This window comes from Bombina bombina, chromosome 2 (assembly GCF_027579735.1).
Source record: "Bombina bombina isolate aBomBom1 chromosome 2, aBomBom1.pri, whole genome shotgun sequence".
NCBI classification, from domain to species: Eukaryota; Metazoa; Chordata; class Amphibia; order Anura; family Bombinatoridae; genus Bombina; species Bombina bombina.
Window position 1 is genome coordinate 888,969,157 of NC_069500.1, and position 21,811 is coordinate 888,990,967.

Here is a 21,811-nt window from a genome sequence, read left to right on the forward strand (position 1 = left end):
AGCTCTCTGCACATGGTGGCAGCTTTTTTTTTATGGACATGTGGAGCAGTGCGCGCCTGCTCCCTGTGCCCGTGGGTAAAGCTGTAAAGCTATGGTGGTTTGTAAATTGTCTCTGAAGCCTCTGAGCATGTAACTAGTCTAAAATAATTTATTACTACCACTAACATAGCACTTTAATTTCCCATATCAAAGGCTAGGGGTTGTTTTTCCCTTAATGTGTTGCCAATTACTTTTTTTTTTACCAGCTGCAGAGTATAAAATGCATGAGATTTGCTTTTTTAGGCTTATTTGTGTATATGAATTAGCTGATTTTGAAGCCACAACCTAATAAAATGGGTTGAGCTTGTAGGTATAATCAGATCTCATTACTTTATCACATTGTGTACATATCACCTGCTTCTTTATCCTATATCTGTCCATAAACCAATCACCAATACTTGGAGAGAACAATGGAAAATTAACATTTTATTACCTTATCTCTTCTATACCCCACTGGGAGTGTAATTTCTACTGGCTGTGCTAACACAGCTTGGCCAAAAACTTTCAGGATGGGTGGGGATATCATAGGCTAAATAAACTATTTCAAATGCTAATATAAGGGTAATGGAAATACCTGTAAACAATTTAATACACTCCAGCAGGGAAAGTGGATCTTTGGGAACAAATTAAAGGGGAGACTTTTTTTTTTGAGTAAACTGTCCCATTAACAGCATCATTTACTTCTTTTTTTCAAAATTCCGTTAGTCCCAGCATGGTCACTGGCAGACGTTACCGTGAGCTCTCTGCACATGGTGGCAGCTTTTTTTATGGACATGTGGAGTAGTCCGCACCTGCTCCCTGTGCCCGTGGGTAAAGCTGTAAAGCTATGGTGGATTGTAAATGGTTTCTGAAGCCTCTGAGCATGTAACTAGTCTAATATAATTTATAACTACCGCTAACATAGCATTTTAATTTCCCCTATCAAAGACTGTTTAACAGCATAATTTTCTACTGTTTTTTTAAGTCCTGTTAGTCCCAGCATGGTCGCTGACAGAAGTTACCGTGAGCAATCTGCACATGGTGGCAGCTTTTTTTATGGACATGTGGCGCAGTCCGCGCCTGCTCCCTGTGCCCATGGGGACAGCTGTAAAGCTATTGGGGATTGTAAACGGTCTCTGAAGCCTCTGAACATGACATTTTTTAAAAATAAAATAATTTCTTGCCTCTAAAATGGCATTTTAATTTTCCCCGTTCCCTTATTTTTCAAATTAAAATGTCTTACTTTATAGTCTAATAGTAGAAAAATGCATTGTTATTTTATATAAAGTACTCTTTCCACCCAGCATTGTCTCTGAATCCTTTAAACATGCAGTTTGGATATAATGAACACTTAATATACCGACATTTTAATGAAAAGTATACATTATTTCCATTTAAATTTCTATGTGACTGTGTCCAAAATGGCATAGGTATCCCTAGTACTTTACGGACCCTCCCCTTGTTTTCCTACATGGCTGCCCTCACACAAGCTATATCCAAGTAACTCTCTCTTGTAAAGATCTCTATTCTCCATAAATGGTCATTAGCAGTAGGTACAGTAAACGGTCTTCATAGCAGCTGGGTTTTTGGGAAGTGGAAGCTACCCAAGGCTACCCCTGCTTTAGGTCCTGCTTCCCATCATATGCCCCATGCAAGCTCAACCCAGACCATGCACAGCTAACATTCATGGTAAACACTATTCTGTAGCACTACTACTATATGTACTAACCCAACCCTTCTCATTCTCTTTAGGTTATTTTTGTTCTACTTATGAAATTAAGATATTGAGCGATTGTGTTAGGCTGTAACTTTGACGCATTTTTTGTTCATGCAACTAGCCAATTAAACCCTATAACTAAATATAGCTATACTGTCCAGTCCGGTTCATTTTTATAAGTGTTTTATGTTTGCATTTTGTTTACTTGAATTTTAACTATAGTCAAGGTAAATTACTAAATGTAAGAATCGGGACATTGTTATTAAGTTTTTTTGTTTTTTTAATCTGCAGGTGATGCTAAAGTTAACAGATCTACAGCAACGGTTTACATAGAGCCACAAAACGTACTGCCTAGTACGTAGTCAAAAGAAATGTTTCTGCGCCTCCTGTCTTGTGAGGTTAGAACAGGTACAAGTAGATAACTTTGTTGCAGACATCATAGTATAATTTGCCATCATAGTCAAAAAGTGGCATGCTGTAATTTGTTAGAACATGGAGTTTAAGAGTAGTGACCCTGCATTATTGAGTGTTTAAGCCACAAAGGGGTTAAACAGAGTACTGCTCGAGACCTGCGAGCAATGCTGCTCCTGATCAGCAGCGCTAGTAATGCGGCTGTGTTGTGATCAGCGACAGTTTCTGGACTAACTATACATTTATAAGATGACAAGCTTTCGGAAGAATGTCTTCCTTTTTCAAGTCTGAAGCAATACTGACAAATTTGATGGAATCTCTCCCTCCTCTACCCTAAGCCAGCAATGGGCAACTTCCTAATGCATAAGACCACAGATCAATATTTTAGGTGCTGAATTTTTAAAGTTTGATATGCACAACTTTTGCAATTAAATGCTTAAAGAATCCTAAAAGTGCATTAAGAAAATGCTCTATTGTGTCTAGGGCATTTTATTATACTATTGTTTGTAGCGATGTGCTTACCTTTGCAAATGGGTTAAACATTAACACTGCTCCAGAGGAGCAATGCACTACTGGGCGATAACTGAGCACATCTGGTGAACCAATGACAAGATGCAAACGTGTGAATCCACCAATTACCTCCTAGCCAACAGTAGTGCACCGCTGCTCCTGAGCCTTCCTAGTTATGTGTTTCAATAAAGGATAGCATAAAAATGAAGTCTATTTGGTTATAGAAGTAAAGTGTCCTAAAATTGCATGCTCTATCTGAACCAGGAAAGTTTAATTCTGACTTATATCCCTTTTAATTGTCTATATTAAGATAAATGCCCTTTTATAAGAAGATGATTGCTGATTGTAGAATGGGAACTAGTGTAAAGAATTTGTAGGTTTAGCTTTCGTGATATTGGTAACTTCTACAAACCTAAAAGCTTTGTTTTTTTTGTTTTTTTTCTCAACAGATTTTACGATGAGAGGAGAGAGGCCATATTGGGAAAAGAGCTCACTTCACCTCAGCTGGTGCTGTCACTAGATGATGCCCACTCAATACAATAACACTGTGTGGTGTATGATATGTTGTACAAAGTTTGTGTAGAAGCGGAAGACTACAAGCTTATCGGGACGACTTACAGGTAAGGACAGACTGGAGCTACTGTTGCCTTTCCTATATGTTTTATATGTCGTTTTAATGCTTGAAATAAAGTTTGGATTTTATATTTTACAAGTCCTTGCCTTTGGATTTTCTGCATCTCACATAAGTTTTGGACTTTTTTGTGCCTTTCACTGAGCGCTACATATCTTTGGATGTTTGCAAACACTTGGTGTTTGGGGCGTGTTCGGCAGTTCTGCCTGCTGTAGCAGCCAGATCATTGGCCGAAGTAAGGGGGGTGTCCCCGCCCACTCTCCATAGCGCCGGTTACTTGTCTGTGCATCGGGTCTCTCAGGTGAGCGCTACTTACAGTATTCTTATGATTTTGTTTCCTATATGTTCTGCTTCAATGTTGTGAACATGTCCTGATTGATCAATTCTTCTACCTCTTGTTCTGGTTTGCTGCTTGAATCTGACAATCCTGCTACAGACGACATGAGACCTTGATGAAACTTATCTGGAAATCCTTCAGTTTGTGTTTGCATCAGCAAACAGACTTTCAATTAGATCTATCAGGCATTTTCTTTGCCCGGTGCTCTTGCCTTTTATGGCTTGAGCGCTGACCCAGTGTTAATGTTTACTTCATGTGCTATCTCTCTGAGCCTAAGGGAAATAGTTAGGGAAATGTCTTCTCAACATGGTCAGAAGGTAAACATTTCATTCTGTGACTGCCAACTGTGTTTACAGGCTGTGGGAGCAGAGTGCGGCTGTTCCCACATTCTGTGGTCATGGGAAGTGGAAGCAGAGTGCAATCGGTTCTTTTGGCCATGCATAGTTAGGGAAATTGCCTTTGGCACAATTCCCTTATGTGATGATGTCATAGCATGTGTTGTGAATTCTTAGCAATTGGGTAGGTAGTTGCCAAAAGTTTTATGTCCCCTCCATTTGTCTGTATATTCCATCAGTTTTCACTTTATTCTTGTTTTGCACGTCTGCATATACAACTGTGGAAATGATTCCTACAGTTCATCATTGCTTGAAAGAAAGAATTATTTTCCGTTTTTTGGGTCTTCCGCATGTAACGGAAGCCCGACCTTGATGGATCAGCTACATCAGCTCATCTGAAAAGACTTCAGTTTGTGTTTGCATCAGCAAACAGACTTTCAATTAGATCTATCAGGCATTTTCTTTGCCCAGTGCTCATGCCTTTTATGGCTTGATCGCTGACCCAGTGTTAATGTTTACTTCATGTGCTATCTCTCTGAGCCTAAGGGAAATAGTTAGGGAAATGTCTTCTCAACATGGTCAGAAGGTAAACATTTCATTCTGTGACTGCCAACTGTGTTTACAGGGTGTGGGAGCAGACTGCAGCTGTTCCTACATTCTGTGCTCATGGGAAGCGGAAGCAGAGTGCAATCGGTTCCTTTGGCCATGCATAGTTAGGGAAATTGCCTTTGGCACACTTTTCCCTTCTGTGATGAGCTGATAGCATGTGTTGTGAGTTCTTAGCAATTGGGTAGGTAGTTACCAAAAGTTGTATTGCCCCTCTATTTCTCCCTCCATTTGTTTGTATATTCCATCATTTTTCACTTACTTCTTGTTTTGCTTGTCTGCATATTCAACTGTGGAAAGGATTCCTACAGTTCTTCATTGCTTCGAATAAAGAATTTTCCGTTTTTGGGTCTTCCGCATGTAGCGGGAGCCCAACCTTGATGGATCAGCTACATCAGCTCATCTGAAAAGACTTCAGTTTGCATCAGCAAACGGACTTTCAATTAGATCTATCAGGCATTTTCTTTGCCCGGTGCTCATGCCTTTTTATGGCTTGAGCGCTGACCCAGTGTTAATGTTTACTTCATGTGCTATCTCTCTGAGCCTAAGGGAAATAGTTAGGGAAATGTCTTCTCAACATGGTCAGAAGGTAAACATTTCATTCTGTGACTGCCAACTGTGTTTACAGGCTGTGGGAGCAGAGTGCGGCTGTTCCCACATTCTGTGGTCATGGGAAGTGGAAGCAGAGTGCAATCGGTTCTTTTGGCCATGCATAGTTAGGGAAATTGCCTTTGGCACAATTCCCTTATGTGATGATGTCATAGCATGTGTTGTGAATTCTTAGCAATTGGGTAGGTAGTTGCTAAAAGTTTTATGTCCCCTCCATTTTCCCCTCCATTTGTCTGTATATTCCATCACTTTTCACTTTATTCTTATTTTGCACGTCTGCATATACAACTGTGGAAAGGATTCCTACAGTTCTTCATTGCTTCGAATTAAGATTTTTTTTTACAGATTTTGGATCTTCCGCATGTAACAGAAGCCGACCTTGATGGATCAGCTACATCAGCTCATCTGAAAAGACTTCAGTTTGTGTTTGCATCAGCAAACGGACTTTCAATTAGATCTATCAGGCATTTTCTTTGCCCGGTGCTCATGCCTTTTTATGGCTTGAGCGCTGACCCAGTGTTAATGTTTACTTCATGTGCTATCTCTCTGAGCCTAAGGGAAATAGTTAGGGAAATGTCTTCTCAACATGGTCAGAAGGTAAACATTTCATTCTGTGACTGCCAACTGTGTTTACAGGGTGTGGGAGCAGAGTGCGGCTGTTCCTACATTCTGTGCTCATGGGAAGCGGAAGCAGAGTGCAATCGGTTCCTTTGGCCATGTATAGTTAGGAAATTGCCTTTGGCACACTTTTCCCTTCTGTGATGAGCTGATAGCATGTGTTGTGAGTTCTTAGCAATTGGGTAGGTAGTTACCAAAAGTTTTATGTCCCCTCAATTTTCCCCTCCATTTGTCTGTATATTCCATCACTTTTCACTTTATTCTTATTTTGCACGTCTGCATATACAACTGTGGAAAGGATTCCTACAGTTCTTCATTGCTTCGAATTAAGAATTTTTTTTTACAGATTTTGGATCTTCCGCATGTAACAGAAGCCGACCTTGATGGATCAGCTACATCAGCTCATCTGAAAAGACTTCAGTTTGTGTGTGCATCAGCAAACAGACTTTCAATTCTTGTTTTGCTTGTCTGCATATAAAACTGTGGAAAGGATTCCTACAGTTCTTCATTGCTTCGAATAAAGAATTTTTTACAGTTTTTGTATCTTCCGCATGTAACAGAAGCCCAACCTTGATGGATCAGCTCATCTGAAAAGACTTCAGTTTGTGTTTGCATCAGCAAACAGACTTTCAATTAGATCTATCAGGCATTTTCTTTGCCCAGTGCTCATGCCTTTTAGGACTTGAGTGCTGACCCAGTGTTAATGTTTACTTCATGTGCTATCTCTCTGAGCCTAAGGGAAATAGTTAGAGAAATGTCTTCTCAACATGGTCAGAAGGTAAACATTTCATTCTGTGACTGCCAACTGTGTTTACAGGCTGTGGGAGCAGAGTGCGGCTGTTCCCACATTCTGTGCTCATGGGAAGTGGAAGCAGAGTGCAATCGGTTCTTTTGGCCATGCATAGTTAGGGAAATTGCCTTTGGCACAATTCCCTTATGTGATGATGTCATAGCATGTGTTGTGAATTCTTAGCAATTGGGTAGGTAGTTGCCAAAAGTTTTATGTCCCCTCCATTTGTCTGTATATTCCATCAGTTTTCACTTTATTCTTGTTTTGCACGTCTGCATATACAACTGTGGAAAGGATTCCTACAGTTCTTCATTGCTTGAAAGAAAGAATTATTTTCCGTTTTTGGGTCTTCCGCATGTAACGGAAGCCCGACCTTGATGGATCAGCTACATCAGCTCATCTGAAAAGACTTCAGTTTGTGTTTGCATCAGCAAACCGACTTTCAATTAGATCTATCAGGCATTTTCTTTGCCCGGTGCTCATGCCTTTTTATGGCTTGAGCACTGACCCAGTGTTAATGTTTACTTCATGTGCTATCTCTCTGAGCCTAAGGGAAATAGTTAGGGAAATGTCTTCTCAACATGGTCAGAAGGTAAACATTTCATTCTGTGACTGCCAACTGTGTTTACAGGGTGTGGGAGCAGACTGCAGCTGTTCCTACATTCTGTGCTCATGGGAAGCGGAAGCAGAGTGCAATCGGTTCCTTTGGCCATGCATAGTTAGGGAAATTGCCTTTGGCACACTTTTCCCTTCTGTGATGAGCTGATAGCATGTGTTGTGAGTTCTTAGCAATTGGGTAGGTAGTTACCAAAAGTTAAATGGTCCCTTCATTTTTCACTTCATTCTTTTTTGGAAAACCTGGTCATATGTGTGTGCGTGGGCTTCTGTGCACGTTGTCATAGGCATATGTGTGGGCGCGGTCATTTGCATGTGTATGTAGATGTGTATATCTATGTGCATGTGTATAGTATTTATGTATATTTTCCAGTTGCTTTTTGTTCAACTGCTTAATCTATTGTTCAGATGTAAAGACATTTGTTTACTTTTCATGTTGGTGTTTTTTTCATGCAGATATAGGAAATGCAACTTTAACTTTGTACACTGTACATTTGATGCGCCTAAACCATCAAGTTGTCTAGCTTCTTACGCTAAGGGTTTTTACCTCTTTATTTTCCAGATTGCCGATAACTTGATCCAACGCCTTTATGCAACTATTCCTTGATGGGAACTTGTGACATCAGGCCAGGTAAGAATGAGCTTACAGGGTAGGGTACCATATGCAAGTTGTCGTTCTTAAAATGTCAATGTTTGCACATTTTCTTTAAAATGGTCAACACACTACACTACATGACTGCCCTCACACAAGCTATATCCAAGTAACTCTCTTTTGCAAAGATCTCTATTCTCCATAAATGGTCATAAGCAGTAGGTACAGTAAACGGTCTTCATAGCAGCTGGGTTTTTGGGAAGTGGAAGCTACCCCTGCTTTAGGTCATGCTCCCCATCATATGCCCCATGCAAGCCAACCCAGACCATGCACAGCTAACATTCATGGTAAACACTATTCTGTAGCACTACTATTATATGTACTAACCCAACCCTTCTCATTCTCTTTAGGTAATTTTTGTTCTACTTATGAAATTAAGATATTGAGCGATTGTGTTAGGCTGTAACTTTGACGCATTTTTTGTTCATGCAACTAGCCAATTAAACCCTATAACTAAATATAGCTATACTGTCCAGTCTGCTTCATTTTTATAAGTGTTTTATGTCTGCATTTTTTTACTTGAATTTTAACTATAGTCAAGGTAAATTACTAAATGTAAGAATTGGGACATTATTATTAAGTTTTTTTGTTTTTTTTAATCTGCAGGTGATGCTAAAGTTAACAGATCTACAGCAACAGTTTACATAGAGCCACAAAACGTACTGCCTAGTACGTAGTCAAAAGAAATGTTTCTGCGCCTCCTGTCTTGTGAGGTTAGAACAGGTACAAGTAGATAACTTTGTTGCAGACATCCTAGTATAATTTGCCATCATAGTCAAAAAGTGGCATGCTGTAATTTGTTAGAACATGGAGTTTAAGAGTAGTGACCCTGCATTACTGAGTGTTTAAGCCACAAAGGGGTTAAACAGTACTGCTCGAGACCTGCGAGCAGTGCTGCTCCTGATCAGCAGCGCTAGTAATGCGGCTGAATTGTGATCAGCGACAGTTTCTGCTTGGGACTTGCAGTAGTGCAGGGTTGCTAGTCTTAAAATGACATGTTATAACAAATTAGCATGTAAATTTAACACTATAATGGCCCTTTTATGTTTTCCACTTGTCCTTGCAGTACCTTTTTTATATTATAACTGTACTTTTAATTATAATTGTAATCCTTAAAGGAACAGGAAAAGTAGTTGTTTATCCTAGTGTATAATCAGCAATATATTTGTGTGTATGTATGTATGTATGTATATATGTATATATATATATATATATATATATATATATATATATATATATATATATATATATATAGATATATATATATATATATATATAGATATAATAGCTTTTTTTCTTGGACTAACTATACATTTATAAGATGACAAGCTTTCGGAAGAATGTCTTCCTTTTTCAAGTCTGAAGCAATTCTGACAAATTTGATGGAATCTCTCCCTCCTCTACCCTAAGCCAGCGATGGGCAACTTCCTAATGCATAAGACCACAGATCAATATTTTAGGTGCTGAATTTTTAAAGTTTGATATGCACAACTTTTGCAATTAAATGCTTAAAGAATCCTAAAAGTGCATTAAGAAAATGCTCTATTGTGTCTAGGGCATTTTATTATACTATTGTTTGTAGCGATGTGCTTACCTTTGCAAATGGGTTAAACATTAACACTGCTCCAGAGGAGCAATGCACTACTGGGCGATAACTGAGCACATCTGGTGAACCAATGACAAGATGCAAACGTGTGAATCCACCAATTACCTCCTAGCCAACAGTAGTGCACCGCTGCTCCTGAGCCTACCTAGTTATGTGTTTCAATAAAGGATAGCATAAAAATGAAGTCTATTTGGTTATAGAAGTAAACTGTAAAGTGTCCTTAAATTGCATGCTCTATCTGAACCAGGAAAGTTTAATTCTGACTTATGTCCCTTTTAATTGTCTATATTAAGATAAATTCCCTTTTATAAGAAGATGATTGCTGACTGTAGAATGGGAACTAGTGTAAAGAATTTGTAGGTTTAGCTTTCATGATATTGGTAACTGTTCTACAAACCTAAAAGCTTTGTTTTTTTGTTTTTTTTCTCAACAGATTTTACGATGAGAGGAGAGAGGCCATATTGTGAAAAGAGCTCACTTCACCTCAGCTGGTGCTGTCACTAGATGATGCCCACTCAATACAATAACACTGTGTGGTGTATGATATGTTGTACAAAGTTTGTGTAGAAGCGGAAGACTACAAGCTTATCGGGACGAATTACAGGTAAGGACAGACTGGAGTTACTGTTGCCTTTCCTATATGTTTTATATGTCGTTTTAACGCTTGAAATAAAGTTTGGATTTTATATTTTACAAGTCCTTGCCTTTGGATTTTCTGCATCTCACATAAGTTTTGGACTTTTTTGTGCCTTTCACTGAGCGCTACGTATCTTTGGATGTTTGCAAACACTTAGTGTTGTTTGGGGCGTGTTCGGCAGTTCTGCCTGCTGTAGCAGCCAGATCATTGGCCGAAGTAAGGGGGTGTCCCCGCCCACTCTCCATAGCGCCGGTTACTTGTCTGTGCATCGGGTCTCTCAGGTGAGCGCTACTTACAGTATTCTTATGATTTTGTTTCCTATATGTTCTGCTTCAATGTTGTGAACATGTCCTGATTGATCAATTCTTCTACCTCTTGTTCTGGTTTGCTGCTTGAATCTGACAATCCTGCTACAGACGACATGAGACCTTGATGAGACTTATCTTGAAATCCTTCAGTTTGTGTTTGCATCGGCAAACAGACTTTAAATTAGATCTATCAGGCATTTTCTTTGCCCAGTGCTCATGCCTTTTATGGCTTGATCGCTGACCCAGTGTTAATGTTTACTTCATGTGCTATCTCTCTGAGCCTAAGGGAAATAGTTAGGGAAATGTCTTCTCAACATGGTCAGAAGGTAAACATTTCATTCTGTGACTGCCAACTGTGTTTACAGGCTGTGGGAGCAGAGTGCGGCTGTTCCCACATTCTGTGGTCATGGGAAGTGGAAGCAGAGTGCAATCGGTTCTTTTGGCCATGCATAGTTAGGGAAATTGCCTTTGGCACAATTCCCTTATGTGATGATGTCATAGCATGTGTTGTGAATTCTTAGCAATTGGGTAGGTAGTTGCCAAAAGTTTTATTTCCCCTCCATTTGTCTGTATATTCCATCAGTTTTCACTTTATTCTTGTTTTGCACGTCTGCATATACAACTGTGGAAATGATTCCTACAGTTCTTCATTGCTTGAAAGAATTATTTTCCGTTTTTGGGTCTTCCGCATGTAACGGAAGCCAGACCTTGATGGATCAGCTACATCAGCTCATCTGAAAAGACTTCAGTTTGTGTTTGCATCAGCAAACCGACTTTCAATTAGATCTATCAGGCATTTTCTTTGCCCGGTGCTCATGCCTTTTATGGCTTGATCGCTGACCCAGTGTTAATGTTTACTTCATGTGCTATCTCTCTGAGCCTAAGGGAAATAGTTAGGGAAATGTCTTCTCAACATGGTCAGAAAGTAAACATTTCATTCTGTGACTGCCAACTGTGTTTACAGGGTGTGGGAGCAGACTGCAGCTGTTCCCACATTCTGTGCTCATGGGAAGCGGAAGCAGAGTGCAATCGGTTCCTTTGGCCATGCATAGTTAGGGAAATTGCCTTTGGCACACTTTTCCCTTCTGTGATGAGCTGATAGCATGTGTTGTGAGTTCTTAGCAATTGGGTAGGTAGTTACCAAAAGTTGTATGGCCCCTCTATTTCTCCCTCCATTTGTTTGTATTTTCCATCATTTTTCACTTCTTGTTTTGCTTGTCTGCATATACAACTGTGGAAAGGATTCCTACAGTTCTTCATTGCTTCGAATAAAGAATTTTTTTTCCGTTTTTGGGTCTTCCGCATGGAACAGAAGCCCAACCTTGATGGATCAGCTCATCTGAAAATCCTTCGGTTTGTGTTTGCATTAGCAAACCGACTTTCAATTAGATCTATCAGGCATTTTCTTTGCCCGGTGCTCATGCCTTTTTATGGCTTGAGCGCTGACCCAGTGTTAATGTTTACTTCATGTGCTATCTCTCTGAGCCTAAGGGAAATAGTTAGGGAACTGTCTTCTCAACATGGTCAGAAGGTAAACATTTCATTCTGTGACTGCCAACTGTGTTTACAGGGTGTGGGAGCAGACTGCAGCTGTTCCCACATTCTGCGCTCATGGGAAGCGGAAGCAGAGTGCAATCGGTTCCTTTGGCCATGCATAGTTAGGGAAATTGCCTTTGGCACACTTTTCCCTTCTGTGATGAGCTGATAGCATGTGTTGTGAATTCTTAGCAATTGGGTAGGTAGTTACCAAAAGTTGTATGGCCCCTCTATTTCTCCCTCCATTTGTTTGTATATTCCATCATTTTTCACTTACTTCTTGTTTTGCACGTCTGCATATACAACTGTGGAAAGGATTCCTACAGTTCTTCATTGCTTCGAATAAAGAATTTTCCGTTTTTGGGTCTTCCGCATGTAGCGGAAGCCCAACCTTGATGGATCAGCTACATCAGCTCATCTGAAAAGACTTCAGTTTGCATCAGCAAACGGACTTTCAATTAGATCTATCAGGCATTTTCTTTGCCCAGTGCTCATGCCTTTTTATGGCTTGAGCGCTGACCCAGTGTTAATGTTTACTTCATGTGCTATCTCTCTGAGCCTAAGGGAAATAGTTAGGGAAATGTCTTCTCAACATGGTCAGAAGGTAAACATTTCATTCTGTGACTGCCAACTGTGTTTACAGGCTGTGGGAGCAGAGTGCGGCTGTTCCCACATTCTGTGGTCATGGGAAGTGGAAGCAGAGTGCAATCGGTTCTTTTGGCCATGCATAGTTAGGGAAATTGCCTTTGGCACAATTCCCTTATGTGATGATGTCATAGCATGTGTTGTGAATTCTTAGCAATTGGGTAGGTAGTTGCTAAAAGTTTTATGTCCCCTCCATTTTCCCCTCCATTTGTCTGTATATTCCATCACTTTTCACTTTATTCTTATTTTGCACGTCTGCATATACAACTGTGGAAAGGATTCCTACAGTTCTTCATTGCTTCGAATTAAGATTTTTTTTTACAGATTTTGGATCTTCCGCATGTAACAGAAGCCGACCTTGATGGATCAGCTACATCAGCTCATCTGAAAAGACTTCAGTTTGTGTTTGCATCAGCAAACCGACTTTCAATTAGATCTATCAGGCATTTTCTTTGCCCGGTGCTCATGCCTTTTTATGGCTTGAGCGCTGACCCAGTGTTAATGTTTACTTCATGTGCTATCTCTCTGAGCCTAAGGGAAATAGGGAAATGTCTTCTCAACATGGTCAGAAGGTAAACATTTCATTCTGTGACTGCCAACTGTGTTTACAGGGTGTGGGAGCAGAGTGCGGCTGTTCCTACATTCTGTGCTCATGGGAAGCGGAAGCAGAGTGCAATCGGTTCCTTTGGCCATGTATAGTTAGGAAATTGCCTTTGGCACACTTTTCCCTTCTGTGATGAGCTGATAGCATGTGTTGTGAGTTCTTAGCAATTGGGTAGGTAGTCACCAAAAGTTGTATGGCCCCTCTATTTCTCCCTCCATTTGTTTGTATATTCCATCATTTTTCACTTACTTCTTGTTTTGCTTGTCTGCATATACAACTGTGGAAAGGATTCCTACAGTTCTTCATTGCTTCGAATAAAGAATTTTTTTTCTTTTTTTGGGTCTTCCGCATGTAACGGAAGCCCAACCTTGATGGATCAGCTACATCAGCTCATCTGAAAAGACTTCAGTTTGTGTTTGCATCAGCAAACGGACTTTCAATTAGATCTATCAGGCATTTTCTTTGCCCAGTGCTCATGCTTTTTTGCATGGCTTGAGCGCTGACCCAGTGTTAATGTTTACTTCATGTGCTATCTCTCTGAGCCTAAGGGAAATAGTTAGGGAAATGTCTTCTCAACATGGTCAGAAGGTAAACATTTCATTCTGTGACTGCCAACTGTGTTTACAGGCTGTGGGAGCAGAGTGCGGCTGTTCCCACATTCTGTGGTCATTGGAAGTGGAAGCAGAGTGCAATCGGTTCTTTTGGCCATGCATAGTTAGGGAAATTGCCTTTGGCACAATTCCCTTATGTGATGATGTCATAGCGTGTGTTGTGAATTCTTAGCAATTGGGTAGGTAGTTACCAAAAGTTGTATAGCCCCTCTATTTCCCCCTCCATTTGTCTGTATATTTCATCACTTTTCACTTAATTCTTGTTTTGCACGTCTGCATATACAACTGTGGAAAGGATTCCTACAGTTCTTCATTGCTTCGAATAAAGAATTTTTTACAGTTTTTGGATCTTCCGCATGGAACAGAAGCCCAACCTTGATGGATCAGCTCATCTGAAAATCCTTCGGTTTGTGTTTGCATTAGCAAACCGACTTTCAATTAGATCTATCAGGCATTTTCTTTGCCCGGTGCTCATGCCTTTTTATGGCTTGAGCGCTGACCCAGTGTTAATGTTTACTTCATGTGCTATCTCTCTGAGCCTAAGGGAAATAGTTAGGGAACTGTCTTCTCAACATGGTCAGAAGGTAAACATTTCATTCTGTGACTGCCAACTGTGTTTACAGGGTGTGGGAGCAGACTGCAGCTGTTCCCACATTCTGCGCTCATGGGAAGCGGAAGCAGAGTGCAATCGGTTCCTTTGGCCATGCATAGTTAGGGAAATTGCCTTTGGCACACTTTTCCCTTCTGTGATGAGCTGATAGCATGTGTTGTGAATTCTTAGCAATTGGGTAGGTAGTTACCAAAAGTTGTATGTCCCCGCTATTTCCCCCTCCATTTGTCTGTATATTCCATCACTTTTCACTTTATTCTTGTTTTGCACGTCTGCATATACAACTGTGGAAAGGATTCCTACAGTTCTTCATTGCTTCGAATAAAGAATTATTTTCCGTTTTTGGGTCTTCCGCATGTAACGGAAGCCCGACCTTGATGGATCAGCTACATCAGCTCATCTGAAAAGACTTCAGTTTGTGTTTGCATCAGCAAACAGACTTTCAATTAGATCTATCAGGCATTTTCTTTGCCCGGTGCTCATGCCTTTTATGGCTTGATCGCTGACCCAGTGTTAATGTTTACTTCATGTGCTATCTCTCTGAGCCTAAGGGAAATGTTTTCTCAACATGGTCAGAAGGTAAACATTTCATTCTGTGACTCGGCAGTTCTGCCTGCTGTAGCAGCCAGATCATTGGCCGAAGTAAGGGGGTGTGTCCCCGCCCACTCTCCATAGCGCCGGTTACTTGTCTGTGCATCGGGTCTCTCAGGTGAGCGCTACTTACAGTATTCTTATGATTCTGTTTCCTATATGTTCTGCTTCAATGTTGTGAACATGTCCTGATTGATCAATTCTTCTACCTCTTGTTCTGATTTGCTGCTTGAATCTGACAATCCTGCTACAGACGACATGAGACCTTGATGAAACTTATCTGGAAATCCTTCAGTTTGTGTTTGCATCGGCAAACAGACTTTCAATTAGATCTATCAGGCATTTTCTTTGCCCGGTGCTCATGCCTTTTATGGCTTGAGCGCTGACCCAGTGTTAATGTTTACTTCATGTGCTATCTCTCTGAGCCTAAGGGAAATAGTTAGGGAAATGTCTTCTCAACATGGTCAGAAGGTAAACATTTCATTCTGTGACTGCCAACTGTGTTTACAGGGTGTGGGAGCAGAGTGCGGCTGTTCCCACATTCTGTGCTCATGGGAAGTGGAAGCAGAGTGCAATCGGTTCCTTTGTCCATGCATAGTTAGGGAAATTGCCTTTGGCACACTTTTCCCTTCTGTGATGAGCTGATAGCATGTGTTGTGAGTTCTTAGCAATTGGGTAGGTAGTTACCAAAAGTTGTTTTGCCCCTCTATTTCCCCCTCCATTTGTCTGTATATTCCATCACTTTTCACTTAATTCTTGTTTTGCTTGTCTGCATATACAACTGTGGAAAGGATTCCTACAGTTCTTCATTGCTTCGAATAAAGATTTTTTTTTTACAGTTTTTGGGTCTTCCGCATGTAACAGAAGCCCGACCTTGATGGATCAGCTACATCAGCTCATCTGAAAAGACTTCAGTTTGTGTTTGCATCAGCAAACAGACTTTCAATTAGATCTATCAGGCATTTTCTTTGCCCGGTGCTCTTGCCTTTTATGGCTTGAGCGCTGACCCAGTGTTAATGTTTACTTCATGTGCTATCTCTCTGAGCCTAAGGGAAATAGTTAGGGAAATGTCTTCTCAACATGGTCAGAAGGTAAACATTTCATTCTGTGACTGCCAACTGTGTTTACAGGCTGTGGGAGCAGAGTGCGGCTGTTCCCACATTCTGTGGTCATGGGAAGTGGAAGCAGAGTGCAATCGGTTCTTTTGGCCATGCATAGTTAGGGAAATTGCCTTTGGCACAATTCCCTTATGTGATGATGTCATAGCATGTGTTGTGAATTCTTAGCAATTGGGTAGGTAGTTACCAAAAGTTAAATGGTCCCTTCATTTTTCACTTCATTCTTGTTTTGCAAAACCTGGTCATATGTGTGCGCGTTGGCATGGTCATATGTGTGGGCATGGTCATATATGTGCTCATGGGCTTCTGTGCACATTGTCATGGGCATGTGTGGGTGTGGCCATGGGCATGTGTGGGCGCGGTCATGGGCATATGTGTGGGCATGTGCAGCTGTGTGGGCATGTGTATGTAGATGTGTATATCTATGTGCATGTGTATAGTATTTATGTATATTTTCCAGTTGCTTTTTGTTCAACTGCTTAATCTATTGTTCAGATGTAAAGACATTTGTTTACTTTTCATGTTGGTGTTTTTTTCATGCAGATATAGGAAATGCAACTTTAACTTTGTACACTGTACATTTGATGCGCCTAAACCATCAAGTTGTCTAGCTTCTTACGCTAAGGGTTTTTACCTCTTTATTTTCCAGATTGCCGATAACTTGATCCAACGCCTTCATGCAACTATTCCTTGATGGGAACTTGTGACATCAGGCCAGGTAAGAATGAGCTTACAGGGTAGGGTACCATATGCAAGTTGTCATTCTTAAAATGTCAATGTTAGCACATTTTCTTTAAAATGGTCAACACACTGACCACATCAGTGACTTATTTTTCATGTCCTAAAGGGGATAGGAATGTCAAAATGAAACTTGCATGATTCGGATAGATCCTGTCATTTTAAGAAACTTTTACTTTTAATTCACTTCTTTTTTCAAATGTGCTTCATTCTCTTAGTATCCATTGTTGAAAACTAAAATTGCGCATATCCTACACTAGTGCTGATTGTTGCTTTCACACACTTGTCTCTTGTGATTGGCTAACTAGGTGTTTTCAGCTAGCTCCCATGCTCCTTCAGCTAAGGATAACAAGAGAATGAAGCAAATTTGATAATAAAAGCAAACTGGAAAGTTGATTAAAATTGTATGTTCTATCCTAATCCTGAAAGAAAATGTTAGGTTATTTTAATTAGTATAGATGAAATATCTTTTTCAGATCTACATCTGAAGAAGAGACCTTAGGTCTTGAAAGCATAAAGGGACATTATACACTAGGGTTTTCTTTGTATAAATGTTTTGTAGATGATCCATTTATATAGCTTATACAGATAAATAATATATATTTATACATATATATAGGTGTGTGTGTTTTGCTTATTGTTAACCACTTAGTGACCAGACCATTTTTCAATTATTTTTTACCGTTAAGGACCAGGGCTGTTTTTACATTTCTGCAGTGTTTGTGTTTAGCTGTAATAGTCTTCTTACTCATTTACTGTACCCACACATATTATATACCACCGTTTTTCTCTCCATTAAATTGACTTTCTAAAGATACCATTATTTTCATATCTTATAATTTACTGTGTTTTTTTTTTATTTAATAAAATATGATGAAAAAAATCTCACTTTGACACCCAAAATCTGTTACACATCTACAACCACCAAAAAAGTATCACTTTGCTATTTCCAAACCCATTTTTTTTTCTCCAAAATTAATGATAGTTACATTGTAACGCTGATATCTGTCAGGTATCCCTGAATAATCCTTTACGTGTATATATTTTGTTTTAGTAGACAACCCAAAGTATTGATCTAGGCCTATTTTGGTATATTTCATGCCACCATTTCACTGCAATATGCGATCAAATAAAAAAAAAATCGTTACGGTTTCATTTACTTTAGGTTTCTCACTGAAATTATTTACAAGGTGCTTGTGCAATTATGACACAAATGGTTGTAAATGCTTCTCTTTGATGCAGACATATATGGCTTTGTCATGGCTTTTTGGTAATTAGAAGGTCGCTAAATCCCACTGCCCACCACACTTGAATTATGCACTGCAGTGAAGGAGTTAGTTAGCTTGTAGGGTTAATTTGAGCTTTAATGTAGAGTTCAGCCTCCCACTTGACACATCCCTCCCCCACCCCCCAAATGCCACCCCATCTTAAAGGGGACAGTCAACACAATATTTTTTGTTGTTTTCAAAAGATAGATAATTCCTTAATTACCCATTCCCCAGTTTTGCATAACCAACACATTTATAATACTACACGTTTTACCTCTCTGATTACCTTGTATTTAAGCCTCTGCAGACTGCGCCCTTATTTCAGTTATTTTGACAGACTTGCATTTTTGCCAATCAGTGCTCACTCCTCGGTAAATTCACGTGCATGAGCTCAATGTTATCTATATGAAACACATGAACCAATGCCCTCTAGTGGTGAAAAACTGTCAAATACAGAGGCGGCCTTCAAGTTCTAAGAAATTAGCATATAAACTTTCTAGGTTTAGCTTTCAACTAAGAATACCAAGAGAAAAAAGTAAAATTGGTGTTAGAAGTAAATTGGAAAGTTGTTAAAAAAATCACATGCCCTTTTTGAATCAAGAAAGCTTTTTTTTTTTTTACTTGACTGTCCCCTTTTAAGTACTGGCAGAAAGTCTGCCAGTGTAAAAATATTTTTTATTTTCTTGAATACATTTTCTGCAGGGTAGTATCCTGCCTTACCTCCCTGATTCCCCCAGCAGCTCTCTAACCCTCCCCCCTCTACCTATTAGCCGCCATGTAAGGTTGACATTTAAAAAATAAATCCATAGTGTAGCTGCCCCCCTCTCATTATTATACCCTCTCCCTCCTTCCCCCACCTCCCTAATTCCCACTCACTGCCATGATGTAGCGTGGCTGTAGCAGTCCCACCCCCCTCACACGTGTATTATGCCCAGCAGTGAAGGGTTTAATTAGGGAGCTTGTAGGGTTAATTTTAGCTTTAGTGTAATGTAGTAGACAACCCAAAGTATTGATCTAGGCCCATTTTGGTATATTTCATGCCACCATTTCACCGCCAAATGCGATCAAATAAAGAAAAAATTGTTCACTTTTTCACAAACTTTAGGTTTCTCACTGAAATGAATTACAAAAAGCAACGCCAAAGCTATATATGTCTGCTATTTCTGAAAAAAGAGGATCCCAGAGAAGCATTTATAACCATGTGTGTCATAATTGCACAAGCTGTTTGTAATTCATTTCAGTGAGACATATATAGCTTTTGGCGTTGCAGACATATATAGCTTTGGCGTTGCTTTTTGGTAATTAGAAGGCCGCTAAATGCATTGACTTGAGTGTTCCTTTAATTCTGTATTAGAAAGGTTTCAGATCTAAAGGAGTTGTACGTTTAAAGACACATCATATCCAAATGCTGAATCATTTAAAAGTGATGCAGCATATCTGTAAAAGGCTGACAAGAAAATATCACATTAGTATATCTGTAAAAAATGAGTTACCTCTGTGTCTTTGGTAGCCTCATCCCATTATAGACCAAATGTAAGCATCTGTATGCTTGTCCCAGGACTAGCGAGGGATCATGTGCCTTAGAAGTCACTTTATTTCCGTTCTCAGTTAGCTTTTTTACCATGATATTTTTTATTTTTATATCCCACAAGATCACAGTAATGAACTCAGCACAGATGATGCAGATGACTAAAAGTGGCTTCTTCTTTTTTTAGCAAAAACTTATATCTTTAAATAACTTTCAAATTTACTTTTATATTATACATTTTGTTCATTCTCTTTGTATGCTTTATTGAATAAGCAGCAATGCAAAACTGGTAGCTAGCTCCCACATATTAGTAAGCCAATAACGATACCCATATGTTCAGCCACCAATCAGCAGTTAAATCCCAGCTCTGAGCATACCTAGGTATCCTTTTCAGCAAAGGATACCAAGAGAAATAAGAAAATTGGAATGTTTAAAATTCTATTCACTATCTGAATCGTGAAAGGGGAAAAAAATATGGGTTTCATGTTCCTTTTTAATAACTGCTAACAAATCGGTTACTCTGGTAAGTTGATCCTAGTTTTTTAATAAAGCAATCCCAGTTATGCACCAAAATACTTTGTTTCGTGGAGGAGTTGCTTTAGGGCTAAATAAGAATTTGTTGAGTAGCGTCACTTTAACTGTGATCCTAAAAAAAAGATTTTAATCAATTACACTGTAAAATAGCCATCCCTTAATAATAACTACTGACAGTTCTACTTGATATGCAGCAATTTGTATGTGTCTAATTTCAATTTAAAATTGTGAATGAATTGGTTAACCCTTTTGAGGACCAGGAATTTCAGGCAAAAACGCCCAAGCATTTTGCTTCATTTAAAAAAAATAGTTTCCACCATCTTATTTTATATTAAAAAAAAAAAAAAAAAAAAAAAAACTTTTCTCTAGTGGGACATGCACTCCTGCCACTGTCAGCGAGATTGCCGCAGAAAGGGGACAGGACAGCAGCGTCCTTAAAGGGACAGTCTACACCAGAATTTTTTTTTTGTTTAAAAAGATAGATAATCCCTTTATTACCCATTCCCCAGTTTTGCATAACCAGCACAGTTATATTATTATATATGTTTTACCTCTGTGATTACCTTCTATCTAAGCCTCTGCAGACTGCCCCCTTATCTCAGTGCTTTGGACAGACATGCAGTTTAGCCAATCAGTACAGACTCCTAAATAACTCCACGGGAGTGAGCACAATGTTATCCATATTACACACATGAACTAGTACTGTCTAACTGTGAAAAACTTTCAAAATGCTCTGAGCTAAGAGGTTTTCAACGGTTTAGAAATCAGTTTGAGCCTAGCTAGGCTTAGCTTTTCAAAAATACCACCAAGGGAACAAAGCGAATTTGATGATAAAAGTAAATTGGAAAGTTGTTTAAAATGTCATGCCCTATCTGAATCATGAAAGTTTAATTTTGACTAGACTGTCCCTTTAAGCTCTAAACAATTAGCGCCATAAGGGGTTTTTAAGGAAAAAAATGCATATTGCTGAATAAGTTGATACCCGTTGTAGGTGTTTCCTGAATTACAACCAATTTAAATGGATCCTGTTGAGAAAAGTGTACACCATTTCTACTGTTTGCTATGCTCTAGGGTTTTTAGGAGGAACTTGAAATTTTGTTCTTTATTCTCACTTTCTTTATTTTTTTTTATATTGCAGGTGTTTTCCAGCTGGAGTGCGTGTGCGTGTTTTGTGTAACTGCTGCTCTCATTACTCGGTGTACCAGTGGAAAGGGATTGTCCTTGGCGTTCCTGTTTGAACTACAAACCTTACTAATAAAATGCTAATAAAGTGCTTCTGATATCTGTTCTATTAATAAAGTTGTCTGATCTGATCTTACGTTGTGTTTAGAGTTGTTTTTTTACTGATATGAGTATGCATTAAAGAGAAGATAAATCCTACTGTTAAACGCTAGAATTTACCATAACATAAAATAAAGGTGACCATCCATCAGTTTAAATAATTTCACCACAGCTTCAGTCCTAACCTAAATTCCTGCGGCCACCCACACCACAGCTCAGTTTTTCAATATCACAGCTATTGACTAAGGTGGAAATGTTATCTCATGGTGGGGGGGGGGGGGGATTATTGTGCCGTGGGTGCTTAGGTTAGCACTGAAGCTGTGGCAAAATGAAATAAAGGTGCCTAT

The 21,811-nt window shown here is 39.4% G+C and overlaps 1 long non-coding RNA gene across 1 annotated transcript in view; it reads left to right on the forward strand.

Annotated features, from left to right (window-relative positions):
• LOC128648078 (uncharacterized) overlaps positions 1 to 21,501 on the forward strand; it is a 36,235-nt gene extending 14,734 nt beyond the window's left edge. The window contains exons 3-9 of the long non-coding RNA XR_008400500.1: positions 2,027 to 2,143; positions 3,106 to 3,276; positions 7,760 to 7,828; positions 8,456 to 8,572; positions 9,889 to 10,059; positions 16,765 to 16,833; positions 21,322 to 21,501. This is a non-coding gene — a long non-coding RNA (uncharacterized LOC128648078). The remainder of the gene's footprint in view (positions 1 to 2,026; positions 2,144 to 3,105; positions 3,277 to 7,759; positions 7,829 to 8,455; positions 8,573 to 9,888; positions 10,060 to 16,764; positions 16,834 to 21,321) is intronic.
• The last annotated feature ends 310 nt before the right edge of the window (positions 21,502 to 21,811 follow it).